Consider the following 16,830-nt stretch of genomic DNA (forward strand, 5'->3'; position numbering starts at 1 on the left):
GTTTCACAATCTGTGTGTGTTCTTCTGGTTTCTCACTCACTGCACTTAATTTCTGTTTGAAAGCTTAGTTTGCAATTGGAGAATTCAAACAGTTCCACATCCAGATCTGACAGTAGCTTTGTTTATGACAACCCAATTATCTCAGGATTTTGAACATTGAAGGTAAAAGCAGCATTCACACTGGGGAGAAACGCACATGGTCTGTGTGTGGAAGAATCTGTGAAGATTCATCTGAAATGTCCAAACACCAGCGCAGTGATACTGGGGAGAGACTGTGGAAATGTGCGGATTGCGGGAAGGGATTTCTTTACTCATCCCAGCTAGAAACTCACCAACAGAGTCACACTGGGGAGAAGCCATTCACCTGCTTTGATTGAGGGAAGGGCTTCACTTCACCATCTAGGCCACTGATACACCAGTGAGTTCACACTGGAGAGAGACCATTGACCTGTTCTGTGTGTGGGAAAGGCTTTGCTGACTCGAACTCCCCGCTGATACACCGGTGAGTTCAATCGGGGGAGCGACCATTCATCTGCTCCCAGTGTGGGAAGGGATTCACTTGCTCATCTAACCTTCTGAGACATCAGAGCGTTCACACTGGGGAGAAACCATTCACCTGCTCTAAATGTGGGAAAGCATTCACTCGGTTCATAGTGGGGGGAGATCATTCATGAGCTCTGAGTGTGGGAAAGCATTCACTCAGTCATCCAAACTGTTAACACACCAATGAGTTCACAAAGAACCACAGTTGAAGGATTTTGCTGTCACTCTCACTATCAAATGAACCATGGTTTTGGGCTATTTGTACTGATGTTACTAATCCCTGCTCAATTAAAGGTGCTGGTGTTGTGGATAAAATGTTAATAACAGTTGTGTATCTGTAAGGTAGAGCTTGGAAATAGTCACGTTGTCACCATTCATCGACACATTCACACTGACTAAAGACGATCCACCTGCACAGTATGTGAAAAGGGATTTCCTGGTTCATTAGGACTGGTTACCAGCAAATTTCTGAGGAACTGTTGATTGTTTTTTGATTCTGCTGTTAGCTATATCCAAATCATGTTTTTTGGGCTTGTTTCTGGAGATCATAGAATCCCTCCACTGTGGATGCAGACCATTTGGCCTATCCAGTCCACACTGAACTTACGAAGAGTGTCCTACCCAGACCCACACCCAATCTCGGTAACACTGCATTTAACATGGCTAATCCACATAGTCTGCACATACCCAGGCACTATGGGCAATTTAGCACAGCCAATCCACCCTCACCTGCACATCTTTAGACTGTGGCAGGAAACCAGAGCACCTGGAGGAAACCTGCAAAGACACAGAGACTGTGCGAACTGCACACAGACAGCAGCCTGAGGCTAGAATCAAATGCAGAAATAGAAACAGTAAACATCCATTCAGCCCTTTGACCTTGTTCCTCCTGTCATCTACCTCAGTTCTACCTTCTCAAATTATCCCCATTTCCCTCATTTCTGATGTACAAAAATCTAACAATGCCTGATTTGGCAACACTAGATGACCAAGAATCTACAGCTCCTTGGAATAGAGAATTCCACAGATTTACAGTGGTGCGAGTGAAGAAATTGCTCCTCACCTCAATCTGAAATGGTCACACCCTTATTCTGAGACAATTACGCCATGTCCTAGATTTCCCAGGCAGAGGAAACAATTACTCAGCATTGTTCCTATCAAGCATCTCTTTTTAAAAAAAAAAATTCAATTAGATCACTTCTGTTTCTCTATATCCCACAGGTTGGTTGTCAGTTAGTTCAGTTGGCTGGACGGCTGATTTATGATGTGGAGTGGTACCAACAGTGTGGGTTCAATTCCTTCACCAGCTGAGGTGACCATGGAGGGCTGTCCTTCTTGACTTCTTCCCTTGCCTGACTCTCAGGTTAGCCACCACCATTTGTCTGTCAAGAATGAGAAACAGCCTGGTTGACCAGTAGCACTAGGGTGACTTGGATTTTATCCCACAGAATATAAGCCCTGTTTACTCAATTTCTTCTGCTCAGAAATCCCCTCTTCCTAGGAACCAGTCTGGAGAACCTTTGTTACGCTCGCTCTAGATCATTCATGTTAGTTCAGTCATCAGAAACTGCTCACAGTCCGCAAGGGCAGACCTCACTCCTGAAAACTGCTCGCAGTCCTTTTGGGCAGATCTCACCACAGGAACCTGCTCACAGTACTCCAGGGGAGTTCACTCTCGTTCTTCAAAGCCTTTGTAATAAAAGCTTACCTACCATTCGCCATTTGTTGCTGCATCTTCTGTTACATTCTGTCATCTGTGTCCAAGGCCACCTGGCCCCTCTGGTGATGTTTCCGCACTCAACATTCATGATTAAAATGTCAGGGGCAATAACTGTGTCACCCATTCTGTCCGAGAGCAGGTACTGACAATGCTGTTCACATTTTGCTGTCTCTGGGCCTGACTTTTGTTTCTCCTCCTAGCCCATTTGTTTATCAACTTCTCATTATAGACAATGTTGCCTTATACCATCATTGTGATGGACTTTGAACTTTGTCATTTAGTCACTCCAGCCTCCAAACTGCTTGCAAAAACATTATTCTTTCATACAAACATGTTAGTTAGGAGCAAAGTCAGAAGTCAAACAATACCAGGTTATAGTCCAACAGGTTTATTTGACGTCAGAAGCTTTCAGACTGCTGGTCCTTCATCAGGTGACTCCACCTGCAGAAGGAGCAGCTCTCTGAAAGTTTGTGATTTCAAATAAACCTCTTGGACTATAATCTGGTGTCATGTGACTTCTGACTTTGTCCACCCCAGTCCATGATCGGCACTTCCATATCAAATTTAGCGTTAGGAATTGGCCATTCGCCATCAAGCCTGCATTCCACTCTCCTTTTCCGTGACACAGTCATAGTTTATAAACTATTCAATACTAATATCATCCAGTTCAGGTAAAAGGTTAGCAACACGCATTTTTCACTAAATTTCTCTTCCAAAACTGTTTGTCTTGCTGAGTGTTTCCAACATTTTCTGTTTTGAGACTGGATTTCCAACATCTGCAGAATCTTGAATTTTGGTTCACTGTGTGGATCCGTCTGCTTAGCCTGTCCCAATTAGGAATACATGGAGCTGTGAAAGAATGAGACATCAGTGACTGTCACCCGATTCAACGAAAAAAGCTCACTGTCAGGTACTCAATCAGGGTACTTTTAATCTTCACATCCGGACTCCAATCCACAAAGTTTGCCTGCAACATAAAGGTGATTTTCCTCCCTTGGGGTATGAAAGATGCTAGTATCTGACCTGTGCACAGAAAAATGTGCTGATCCCTGTTCTGGGGTCAGTAAAGATGCTGATCCCTGCCCTGGGGGGCAATAAAGATGTTGATCCCTCCCCTGGGAGAGTAAAGGTGCTGATCCCTGTCCTGGGAATGGTAAAGATGCTGGGAGCAATTGTACAAGAGTGCAAACTAGACTCAAAATCAGGAAGAAAAGTAAAATACTGAGGATGCTGCAGATCAAAGTAAAACCGGAAGTGGTGTGGAAACTCCTCAGGTCTGGCATCTGTAGAGACAAACACAGAATTAATGTTTCGAGTTCAAAGTCACTCAGAGTCAGCTGAACTTGAAATGATGAATCTGCTTCTCATTTCAGAGAGGGTGTTTTCGGTTCAGTAGGATAGACTAAAACAAGGCTGACTGTAAGAATCTGAGATGGAGGTGAATCCTTTCTTGAGCATGCTGAATTGCTCACATTTAGTGTGAAAAGCTCTATAATTGAGAAAATTATACATAGATCTGTTGAGGCTGCATGGTGGCACAGTGATCAGCACTGCTGCGTCACAGCACCAGGGACCTAGGTTTGATTCTAGCCTTGGGCAACTGTGTGGAGTTTGGACATTCTCCCTGTGTCTGCGTGGGTTTCCTCCAGGTGCTCTGGTTTCCTCCCACAGTCCAAAAATGTGAAAATTAGGTAGATTGGCTATGCTAAATTGCCCATAGTGTCTTGTGTGCAAAATGCAGGGATAGGGTAGGGTGTGAGACTGGGTGGGGTGCTCTTCGGAGGGTTGGTGTGGACTCAATGGACTGAATGGCCATCTTCCACACTGTCAATCTCGCTGGCCCTTTATTTGTTAGTTATGCCTGGTCAATATGTCTGCACACCTTTACAATTACGGATTCTATTGCTCTCCACTGACATGTTTAAACTTGTAATAGATATTTGTTTGTTGGAAACAATGTAATCTTTCATTTTGTGGATAATAATCAAAGGAAAGTTTTAAATCCAAACAAAAGATTGGGATGAGTCATGTACTATATCCCTGATTGCATTTTCCCAATCTGCTATGAAACCTGGTGACCATTGTGACTCTGTCCAGGGGGAAATGCAGTCTCTTCAGATCTTTACCTGGTGTCCATAGCAGTGACGGATCTCATGATGAATACATAAACCAAGACATTGTATGATTTCTAGTGTATATTTTCTGTTTAGTCTGCTGTCCATCACTCCCCAGAGACCGAGATAACGTTCTGGGGACCAAGGTTTGAATCCTACCATTCCAGATGGTGGAATTTGAGTTAAAAAAAATCTGGAAATAAGAATCTAATGATGACCGTGAATCCATTGTCATTGTTGGAAAAACCCATCTGTTCACCTGTGTCCTTTAGGGAAGGAAACTGCCATTCTTATCCAGTGATGTCATCATTCCATGAATGAATTTTTTAAAAATTAATTTAAAAAACTCCTGCAAATACATTTATCTCTGTCTTAATTTATTTGACAACTGACAGTTCAAACTGGTTGATGGTCACTTTCACTTTTGATCAAGTTGTGGCTATTTCATGGTTGAAACAAAAAAAAATTGCATGAATGGAACCATAGTTGTTCTCGTAGGAACAATGCGTGCTCTGACATGTTTGAAAAAATACCTCATCTCACTTATGAACCAGATATCAAAGTTGACCATATCTCGATGCTGTGTACCATGAAAGCGAAATTCTTCACCATCTTATCTACTTGTGTTGCTATTTCAGGGAGCTATGGACTTGAACCTTCCAAACTGCATCACCTCAAACTAAACTTCAAATGCCATTTCTCTGCACAACATTCCAATTGATCTATATCTCATTTGAACTTGCCCCCCTCTCACATTAAATGCATGCCCCTTAGTATTAGACATTTAAACTTTGGGAAAAAGGTTCTGACTGCCAATTCCAGCTATGCATCTCATAATTTTGTAGACTTCTATGAAGTCTTCCTCGGCCTCCACTGCTCCAGAGAAAACAACCCGAGTTTTTCTAATGTCTCCTCATAGCTCATACCCTGTAATCCAAGCAGCATCCTAGTAAACCTCTTCTGCACCCTCTCCAAAGCCTCCATATCCTTCCTGTAATGTGGTGACCAGAATTGAACACAATACTCTAAGAGCAGCCTAACTAAAGTCTTATAAAGTTGCAACATTACATCTTGTACTCAGTATTCCTTTCTTCCTTGCACAAGTCTCTTCCTTGTCGAGTCCGTGAGCTTCTGCACTTTCCCACGCAGCTCTTTCATTTACAAACTTTACCTCACAACATTACCCAACCCGGAGTCCCAGCCCTACAGCTTCGCCATATACTGCATTCTCCCCACATCAAAACCATGATGGCAGTGAACAATGACGACTTGTACTTCCACAACAACCCACGTCCTTTGTCTCCCTCCGTCACTAATGTGTTGACTTTCCCGCTGATTCCACAATTAACACCCACTCTTCCTCCAAGCAGGCTGTCCCCACTGCCCAGTAGTGACCTCCCCAGCTTCACCAGTACTGCAGTGCCCCCCGAACACCTTGAGAATTTCATTAAACTGATCCCCAATGGCAGGAATGGACAGGGTCAGCTTGGATTGATGAACATAATTCAGGCTCAACAAATCTACTGGAGCATTTTGAGGATGTAATTAGTAGTGAGTGTGGCCACCTCTCTGTATTGTAGTGATACAGATTCCCTGATCCTGATTGCTCCAAATGGCTGACTGACAGTGTCAAAGTCCCTGGGCTGATATTGAATGATTCCTTGGACGTGCTGTGTCAGGATCTCCTGACTGAATCCTGGCTCCCTTGCCCTGACTGAGAACTGTTTCCCTGAGACTTTGAGACGTGACCATTTGGTTGAAACATGTGTTTGTTGCCTCAGCTGCTGACCAGCCCTTGACTGACTGCTGGTAACAACAATGATAAGCTGCCTGGCTTATGCCTGCGATAAATCCTAGGCAAGACAGGAGCACTGTGAAACATTAGGTTCTGGTTGAGACATCAAATTGCAAAAATGCCAGGGAAAGGCAGAGATATTGTGCCAGTCCCTGAGCAGAACACGTCTCAGGTGCTGAAAAGCTTGTAGAGTTCTTAGAGCAAGAATGTACTTTGTGGACAGGCAATTCTGCATCCTGATGTAGCATTTTTATTTAACTCTGGCTCATTTCACGAGATCTGCAAATATCTGTTGGTCTGGCTAATGTGAGAATTGGCTTTCGGAGTAATATGCCACTGACTTGGTCATTCGCAATTGTGTCCCACATCAGTGAATCGGTAATCTGATTAAACTCACAGGCCTTGACTTGAGAAAAATAAAGCAGTCACATGCACACCTGTTTGATTGGTTGCTCTTAGACTCAAATGAAAGATGTGCCTTGTTTATATCATATCCTTTCCTGGCTCACAGTGTTCCCAAAATCTCTCGTTCAATACATCCAAGTCATCGTCATCAAATTCAAAACTAGTGAATACTTCAATAGCTTTATCTTTTTTTTTCTGAAATGCCATTTGCAATTAGGTAGTGTTGGCAGGTGATTTTCTTTTACTTCTGATGCCATGTGTGGATATTCGGGGATGGTGTTGGTGGGAAGTTGTGGCATGTACCAGGGATGCGGTGATAACATTCAGAGCAAGTGCTGAACATGCAGAAAAGGAGATATTAACAGTTACCTTAGAACAAGCATATTTGGAGAAAGTTGGGTGAAAGTACTGAGAGAAAGCACTTTGGCGGCATGGTGGCTCAGTGGTTAGCACTGCTGCCTCACAGCGCCAGGACCCGGGTTCGATTCTAGCCTTGAGCGACTGCCTGTGTGGAGTTTGCACATTCTCTGTGTCCCCATGTCTGCGTGGGTTTCCTCCGGGTGCTCCGGTTTCCTCCCACAGTTCAAAGATGTGCAGGTTAGGTGGATTGGCCATGGTAAATTGCCTGTAGTGTTCAGGGAGGAGTAGATTAGGTGGGTTATAGGTCTGGCTGGGATGCTCTAAGGTTCGGTGTGGACTTGTTGGGCTGAAGGGCCTGTTTCCACAATGTACGGATTCTATGATATGGTTCCAGAGCGTTGAGCATATCCCAGCATATAGCTCTTCAAGGATAGTAAGAACTGCAGATGCTGGAGAATCTGAGATAACAAGGTGTAGAGCTGGATGAACACAGCAGGCCAAGCAGCATCAGAGGAGCAGGAAGGCTGACATTTTGGGCCGAGACCCTTCTTCCAACTGGTTCTTCAAGTTTTGATCAGGCTGCTTTTAAAATTAGTTTAATGAGACTGCACCATTCCTGGAAACACTGCAATACCAGGAGGATGCGTAGAGTGGATGGAGCAAGCTCCTATTCCAACTCCCTGCTCCAAAAATCAGTTTAATATAGGGTCCTTAAGTAAAGGACATATCAGATATTAAAGCTGATAAGAACAGAATTTTTTTTAATTTAAAAAAAATACTTTATTCATAAATATACAAATGAAATAGACACATTTGCACACCTACCCGGTCATGCTAGCCGCTCTGGGTTACCCTGGGGGTTACGCGCAGCAACTAAAGAAAAAAGCAAAGGAAAAAAAACACTGGCGGTCGTCTCGACACCGTACTCACAGTTGGCCCCCTGACCAGTTGGAGGAGGCGCCAGCTGGGCCCAGTTTCTGAATAAGGCCCTGTTACAGTCCGGCTGAGGGGTCTTACATGGTGATCTTTCCCCACCACGCCTTGGCGGCGGCTGCCCCAAGCTTTAGTGCGTCCCTCAACACGTAGTCCTGAACCTTGGAGTGCGCCAGTCTGCAACTCTCGGTCGGGATTAGTTCTTTCAACTGGAAGACCAGCAAGTTGCGGGCAGACCAAAGAGCATCTTTCACCGCATTGATGGTCCTCCAGGCGCAGTTGATGTTGGTCTCGGTGTGCGTCCTGGGAAACAGCCTGTAGAGCACGGAGTCCCATGTCACGGAGCTGCTCGGGACGAACCTCGACACAAACCATTGCATTCCCCTCCAGACCTCCTGTGCGTAGGCGCACTCCAGAAGGAGGTGATTGACTGTCTCGTCCCCCCCGCAGCCACCTCAAGGGCAGCGTGTGGTGGCGCAGAGAGCCCGGGGCATGCATGAACGATCTCACTGGCAGAGCCCCTCTCACCACCAGCCAAGCAATGTCCTGGTGCTTGTTAGAAAGTTCTGGCGATGAGGCATTCTGCCAAATGACTTTGGCAGTCTGCATGGGGAACCACCCAACAGGATCCACCCTCTCCTTTTCCTGAAGGGTCTCAAGGACACTACGTGCTGACCACTGCCTGACGACCTTGTGGTCAAAGGTGTTTCCCTTCAAAAATTTCTCCACGAAGGACAGGTGGTACAGGATGGTCCAACGACTTGGAGCGTTCTGTGGCAGCGAGGCCAAGCCCATCCTTCGCAACACCGGGGACAGGTAGAACCTCAGTAAGTAGTGACACCTAGTGTTTGCGTACTGAGGATCTACGCACAGCTTGATGCAGCCACACACAAAGGTGGCCATCAGGGCGAGGGTGGCATTCGGCACATCCTTCCCCCCATTTTCTAGGTCTTTGTACGTGGTGTCCCTCTGGACCCGGTCCATCCTTGACCCCCAAATGAAATGGAAGATGGCCCGGGTGACCGCAGCGGCGCAGGTCCGGGGGATAGGCCAGGCCTGCGCCACGTACAACTGTACCAAAAGCCCCTCATGCCTGATGACCAGGTTTTTACCCGCAATGGAGAGAGACCGGTGCACCCACCTGCCCAGCTTCTGCCGCAGCTTTGAGATGCGCTCCTCCCAAGTTTTAGTGCACACCCCAGCTCCTCCGAGCCAGATACCCAGCACCTTCAGGTAATCTGTCCTGATGGTGAAGGGGATGAAGGAGCGGTCATCCCAGTTGCCAAAGAACATGGCCTCGCTCTTGCCCCTGTTGACTTTGGCACCTGAGGCCAGTTCGAACTGGCCACAGATGTCCAACAGCCTACTCACCGACCATCGATCGGTGCAGAAGACGGCAACATCGTCCACGTACAGGGAGGTCTTGACCTGCAGGCCTCCGCCGCCTGGAATCGTCACCCCCTTCAGGCTCACGTCCTTCCTGATGGACGCGGCGAAGGGCTCCATACAACACACAAACAAGGCAGCCCTGCCTGACTCCAGATCTGACTGGAAAACTGTCTGATTCCCACCTGTTGATCGAGACTGCGCTAACAATGTTGGTGTAGAGCAGTCGGATCCAATTGCAGATCCCCTCCCCAAAACCCAATTTGGAGAGGACGTCCCTCATGTATGCATGAGAGACCCTGTCAAAGGCCTTCTCCTGGTCCAGGCTGATGAGGCAGGTGTCCACCCTTCTGTCCTGCACATAGGCGATCGTATCCCTGATGAGTGCGAGGCTCTCAGCGATCTTCCTGCCCGGCACAGCACAGGTTTGGTCAGGGTGAATTACCGACTCCAGAACAGACCTGACCCAGTTGGCTACGACCTTGGCCAGGATCTTGTAGTCTAATGATGCCCTTCCTCGTGGACTTGCACATTTCCCCTGCCTGAAGCGCACTGTCGTACACCTCCAGTAGGTCCTGGCCAACCAGGTGCTACAGAGCGGAATACAACTCGACCGGTAGGCCATCACTCCCGGGAGTCTTGTTCCTCTCAAAGGACCTGAGGGCTCTATTCAGCTTGTCCAGGGATAGTGGCCGGTCCAGACTCTCCCGCGTGCCGTCGTCTAAGACCTCTGTGATAGACGACAGGAACGACTCGGAGGCCGTGCTGTCTGTGGGCTTCGCGTCGTACAGTCAATCATAAAAGGATCTGCTGATCCTCAAAATGTCGGACCGAGACAACATTACCGAGCCATCATCTTTCTTCAACCTGCTAAGCACAGAGTTCTCTGTATGCACCTTCTGAAAGAAGAAACGTGAGCACGTCTCGTCCTGCTTCACGGAGCGGACCCCTGGACTGGAAGATTATCCTGGAGGCCTCTGCGGTGAAGAGCGAGGCTTGCTGGCCCCTCACCTCCCGGAGATCCTCCGTGACATCGACCCCCGTTGACTGCAGAAGGAGCAGGTTCTGCATCCTTTTCTGAAGTCGCGACAGCTTTCCCCGCCTCTCTCTCACCTTCCGAACACCCTTGAGGACAAAGAACCTCTTGATGTTCCCTTTGACCGTCTCCCACCAGTCGCCCGGAGACTCAAAGAGGGGTTTCACGGTTCTCCAACTGGCGTAATCCCTCTTGAGCTCCTCGATGTTCTCTGGGGTCAACAGTGTTGTATTGAGCTTCCACGTTCCCTTGCCGGCCTGCTGGTCGTAAGTGACAGTCGGCCAGCAGGAGGCAGTGGTCAGAGAAGAACACCGGCTCGACACCGGTGGACCTGACCGAGAACGCTCAGGACACAAACAGGAAGTCTATCCTTGAGCGGATAGACCCGTCTGGCCGCAACCAGGTGTATCTCTGCTGCACTCCGTCTGCAGGGGTGCTGAAGATGTCGAGCAGTTTGGCATCCTTCACCATGTCTATCAGGAATCTGGACGTGACGTCCAGTTTACTACACCCACCCGCTATCCCCACGCCGGATCTTCCATCTGCATCTGTGATGCAGTTGAAGTCCCCGGCCAGGATGACCGGTCTGGACGTAGCCAGCAGGGGTGGAAGCCGCTGCAGGATGGCCGACCACTCACTCCGTACCGCTGGGGTGTACACATTGATCAGTCTCAGGGGAGCGTTCTCATAAGTGACATCTGCCAGCAGGAGGCGCCCCCCCCCCACCACTTCCTGAACTTGGGAGATGGTGAAGTTGCTTCCTCGCAGCAGAATAGCCAGCCCAGAGGAGCGACAGTCATTACCCCCCGACCAAATCGAAGGCCCACGTGTCCAGGCACCCGACCATTTCCCATACCGACTGAGGTGCGGTATCCCACACTCCTGCTGAAACAGGAGGTCCGCCTTGATGTTGGTCAGGTAGGCCAACGTAGCGACATATCACCCAGTAGACTTGACGCTCCACACATTAATGCTCACGATCCGTACCCCCATTGTGAGTAGTAACCGCGGTGCCCTCCCCGAGTCCATTTACCCCAAGGTCCAGCCCCTGTGCCAGTTCCTGCATCCCCATTGTGCGGGCGAGCTGTTGGACACTCCTGGGGCTAAGGAAGCCGTCTGTGCCGCATTCTGGGTTGCTGTCTCTGTCCGGCGTCGCTGGAGCGGGGACAGAGGCAGGAACGTCCGGCTCTGGTGAGGCTGGGGGCGTGCTGTTTCTTGCTCCACTACTCCCGGCCGCCTGGGCCTCTGGTGCGGGGGGACCTGCCAGGACCCCAGCAGTGGATGGCCAGTTGTTGTCAGGAGCCTCTGGATGTCCACTGTCACCGGGCGGGGGAGGCGCTGCTCTCCTTCTCCCAGGCGACTTTCATCCTCTGCTTTGGGTCGCCCTCCTCCGAGTCCCCTTCGTCGGAGGAGCTCTTGTAGCCCCCCGTAGCTGCCTCTTCTCGCTTGTATCTCTGTAATGTCCGCCAGCCTCCAGCCCTCTCAAGGGCAATTAGGGCCAGCAAGTAAATTATAACACTGCCAGCGATGCCCACCCCCATCCCAAGAATGAATTTTTAAAAATGCCCTTGCATTACCTCCAATGCCAACCTCCTAAGCATTCTCAATTTTAACTGTCCCACATTTGGTCCCCTTAACCTTTAGCTGCCAAGGCCACAAACTGTGAAATTTCCTCACTAATCCTCTCCCTTTCTCAACCTCAGTTTTGCACTTAATAATACTCCTTGAAAATGACACATTTGCCCATTAAACATTTTGTCACCTCCCTAATATGTCGTTATGTGACTGGGGTCAAAAGTTGCATTATAACACTCCTGAGGAACAGCTTGGAAGTTTCCATTATGTGAAAGGCACTACATTGATATAAATTAATTGTCGTTGATTTGGACACGTATCACAATCCCTTCATCATCACTTGGTGAATAACTCCTTACCCAACAGCATTGTGGGAGCTACTAAGGGAAGATAATTGCCAGCAGCAAAGGGTCAGGCGATGTTCAGCTGTAGAAACCTAATTTAGAGAGTCAATGGCAGTAACAATAAAATACCTACTCAGAGATAGTAAGAACTTCCGATGCTGGAGTCAGCGATAACACAGTGTGGAGCTGGAGGAACACAGCAGACTGGGCAGCATCGGAGGAGCAGTAAAGCTGACGTTTCGAGTTGGGACCCTTCTTCAGATTTTCTGAATAAAATAACTCGGTTATACCCATTATTGGAGACAGAGGAGGTTAGAGAATGACAGAGAGTTGATCCGGGAGAGCAGAGATGAACCAGAACAACGGATGATCACTGATTCAGGACTTTTCCAACGCAACTTTTGATACCAGTCACATAATGAGATATTAGGTGAGTTACGAAATGGGTTGCACCAACACCAGAGTCAGCTGACTGAGAACAGCACGTGAAGCAAAATTTGTACATTACTAGTTAAAGATACTGAAATAATTTTATTGTCTTCAACTTTAAAATCGAATGCTGGAGTCTGCAGCTCAAAAGATATCAGAAGCACTGGTGTCAGAGGAAACCCACAGTTCCGGAAATACCCGGGAATCAGGGAGATGTCACTGAGCAATTGCCCGTGTGTGATAACATCACCGACTTCAACATAGAGCATTCGGGTTAGCACAAAAAGTTGATCTTCCTGAAGGATGTGAGGGTCTGTGGACTGATTGAAAGGAGATTGATCAGAATGGTTCAAGAACTGAGGGATAATAGTTGTAAGGTCAGGTTGGAGAAACTGAAGTTGTTCTGCACAAAGCAAAGGAGACTGGGGTGATCTTTGACAAAGGTGTCTAGGTTTATGATAGATTTAGATAAGATAGTTAAAGAGCAGCTGTTCCTCTTCACTGATAGTAAAATTATTAGAGACACAGATTTAAGATATTGGGCAATAGTTACTGGGAGATGTAAGGAAGGAACTTTATATTACTTTTATTTGACTCAGTACTTACATTCAAAGCCAATAATATCCAGTGCTGAATGAATAAAGAATAAAGTGGCATGCTAAGATCTTGCTGTGTCATTTGGTTTTGAGTTTCTGATCTGCAAATCCTTTTCTAACATGCCGTAAAAAGAATTTACAAAAGCTGTCCTCAGTCAGTACGGGACAAAATGTCAGAAGAAGCAAATATTTCTGACATTTGGAGTTACTGTGTATAAGTCCTCCTCTCCTTACTCCCAGTAAAAGAACTTTATAAACTCCATCCCTGTTGGTCAGGAGAGACAGTTATAACATGCTCTCTCCTGGCCCAGAATAACCGCACATGCACCATGCTTCTCTTTGCCTCCTCCAAAGGTGGCAGCCAACACCAGGGCATGTCGCATATCGATTTGTCCCGTTTTATGAAATGGGGCCGCATAGATTTTTCATACGGGGTCTGTCATATTTACCACTGTGCATGCTCCATACCGTGGGTAGGTGGGGAAAATACTGAACAGACGTATGATGAGCAATTCTGTGTATAGGAAATGTTCACTATCATTCGGCATTCTAGGTTACCTGGCAGCCATTGTCAAATTTAAATTTATCTGTTTCTATGCGTATAAGCAATCTCTGTATTTGTCTCCTGTGGACCACTAATATGCACAGTACATATAAGAAAGAATAAAGCGTCACTTGTGCATCCCAGGGATATAACAAAGACTGACACTGAACTGCATATTAAAGGGTAGGGTCAGGCCATACTCCATCTGAACTACAAGGCTGCTTTCTTTTCAGAAAGAGACAACTGGTGATGGTTTAACCCGAGGGACACCACACCTCAGATGAACAGAGAGATTGAAAAAGAGTCGTTAGCGGTAACTTCAGACGGTGTGAGATTTAAACCCACGCTGTTGGCAATAAGAGGAAAACTGACAAATTCTCCGAGAAAGATTTTGGCTTTCAGAACTGTCTTCAAGGAGAAAGGTATACATTTTGTGTTCCAGCAAACCACAATTTTTCCTGTCATTGTTTTAAAGAGCTGTTTTTGTTCCACTGAAGCCCTCAAGACATGGAATAATTATTAAGATGGGCACTTGGGTCAAGTACTGGAAACTGGGTTTAGAAGCGAGATGTTTGATGACTGACAATGATGTAATGGGCCAAAGAGCCTCTCTCCATGCTGCTAAAAACTCAGTTACTCTATCATTTTTCAACTGAATAATAAAAAGGCAAAAAAGCAATGTCAACAAGAAAGGTTGCAAGCATTGCATGCACCTTCCTTGGTGCTTTAGTAGTTGGGATTCAGACCTCTCACTGCTGTTCCCTGAGTTTGGTTTCCAGTCAAGGAATGAGGATTTGTAGCTCATGTACAAAATCTTAAAATGAACACAAATTCCTGACAGTAAAACAGCAAAGAGAGATCTGTCAAAGTCAGTGACAGTTTCACATCAGAGATAAAACCAAATGGAAGGAAGCCCTGAAATTCATTGCCTTTGTCTGCTCAGACACTGTACTACAAAAAAGAACTTGCTTCTTATTGAAACATACAAGTTTTTTGGAGAATTAACGGGTTGGATTCAGAAAGGTTGTTCCCCTCTAGGACGATCTCGGACCAGAGTACCTCATATCAGAATGGGGTTACGCATTTAAACCAGAGATGAAGAAGAAATTATTCTCTCATATGGTTGTGAATTGGTGGAATTCTTTACAGCAGAGGTTAGTTGTGGCTGGGCCATTAAGTATATTTAAGACTGAGATCGACAGATCTTTAACCAGTAAAGGTATCGAGGGTTATAGGGAAAGGCAACAAAGTGTAGTTCAGGATTATCAGATCAGACAAAAGCTCATTGAATGGCGGAGAAGACTTGATAGTCTGAATGGTCTCTTTCTGTTCCTAAAATCGATGGTTTTAATATGAGGCTGCAAAACTCTCTGCAGTAATATGTGCGAAATGAAAAATGCGTGGAAACCCTCAGAATGCTGAACCGAGGTGAGATGTGCAAAGAACAACACACAAATGCTCCCCCATCTCCCTACAGACTTCCTCTACCTGTTAAATTCGCCCTTTTTATGTTTATCTCTGTTTTTTAAAACTGGATTCTTATTTCATATCCAGGACCTTTTCATCAGAACCAGGCGAAATTTCACGTGTTTGATGCTATAGGGAGAAGTGAAAAAATCTACAAGCTGTGGGGTGCGATTTTGGAAGGCAGAAGGGCAAGTAAAGGATGATAAAGAGAGAATGAGGAATGATAACGTTCAGATGATTTTGAATGTCATTGTACCCAATCTAGGGAATGTTACAACCCACAGACAAACAACAATGAGGAATGTAACAAAAACAGAAATTGCTGATTAAACGCAGTAGGTCTGACAGGATCTGTGGAGGGAAAGCAGGGTTACCGTTCCCGGGTCAGAGATCCTTCTACAGAGCTCTTCAGAATGAGGAATGTAACTGTTGATTTGTCAAATAAATTGTCAAGTTCAGGTCTGTCCGTCTGAGTGAGTTGGTGGTCTGTTTGGCGCCTTCGATATTGAGTGTATGTTAATGGTGCATTGCTGTGTGTGCGTGTGTTTCTGGCTGTCACATTCTGAGTGATGTGACACAGTGGAATTGTATAGCCAGGAGAGCCTGTCAATAAGTGTGTTCTCATTCAAAAGCAAGAAAGAAGTAACAATGTATATCAATTGTGGGTTACCTGGTAGGAAATGGCAGCGTGGCATAGTGGGAGCGTGCTGGGCCCATCACCCAGAGGTTACTGGATTGAAACCATCCTCTCCTGTTTACACCAACAAGCTGATAGTTGCTACCTTAGTAGTAGCAGCTAAGCTAATTTTGCTCACATTGTCTCTGCATCAGCTTCTTGCTCCCAGTAAACGCTTCAATCTGCATTAAACCATATTTATCCCGACATGGACATAGACTGTTCATGTTGCAAACACACACCAGCTAATACTTTTCCCTCTCATTCAATCACTTTGTCACCAGGAGTTAACGATCTGGAATTGATGGTCCGAATGGCCTTCTCCTGCTCTCTGTCACTCTGGGATGATCTGAACAGTGAAAGTTATTCTCTACAATAAGGCAATGCAACAGGAAGATGGTGATACAGTGGCGATAAATATCCTAGCAATCCCTGGAGACTGAGACTCGGCAGCTGCTGGAGTGTAAATTCGATTAATAAAATCTGGAGTGTAAACCTGATTTCAGAAACAGAGACCATGACTTTAATTTCCTGAAATCCGATTCATTAATGTCCCTTCAGGAGGAAAATCCTCATCCAGTTTGGCATACAAGTGTCTCCAGACCCACAAAAACGTGTTTGACCCCTAATTGTCCTCTGCCATCAGTTCAAGGTGAATTCGGAATAAGCAACAAATGCTGTCCTGACCAGTGATACCCACATCCTGTGGAAGAATAAAAACACATTCACAACGGGGAAAATTGGGCCTTCTATCTGCATGGACTCAAATTCACCTGATCGCCCAATCTGGATAGACAAGGACACCCACACCACAGAGAAACCAGGACTCCTGCAATCACAAGCACCTTCCTCTGCATTCAGTATTATCCAACCAAGACGAAATAGGATACAGAGGAAAGGAGAGTTT

The 16,830-nt window shown here is 46.4% G+C and overlaps 1 pseudogene; it reads right to left on the reverse strand.

Annotated features, from left to right (window-relative positions):
* Window positions 1-7,537: 7,537 nt before the first annotated feature.
* Window positions 7,538-7,714, reverse strand: LOC125483873 (annotated as a pseudogene).
* Between the last annotated feature and the right edge of the window lie 9,116 nt (window positions 7,715-16,830).

The sequence above is a fragment of the Rhincodon typus genome, chromosome 8 (assembly GCF_021869965.1).
Source record: "Rhincodon typus isolate 14 chromosome 8, sRhiTyp1.1, whole genome shotgun sequence".
Lineage (NCBI taxonomy): Eukaryota > Metazoa > Chordata > Chondrichthyes > Orectolobiformes > Rhincodontidae > Rhincodon > Rhincodon typus.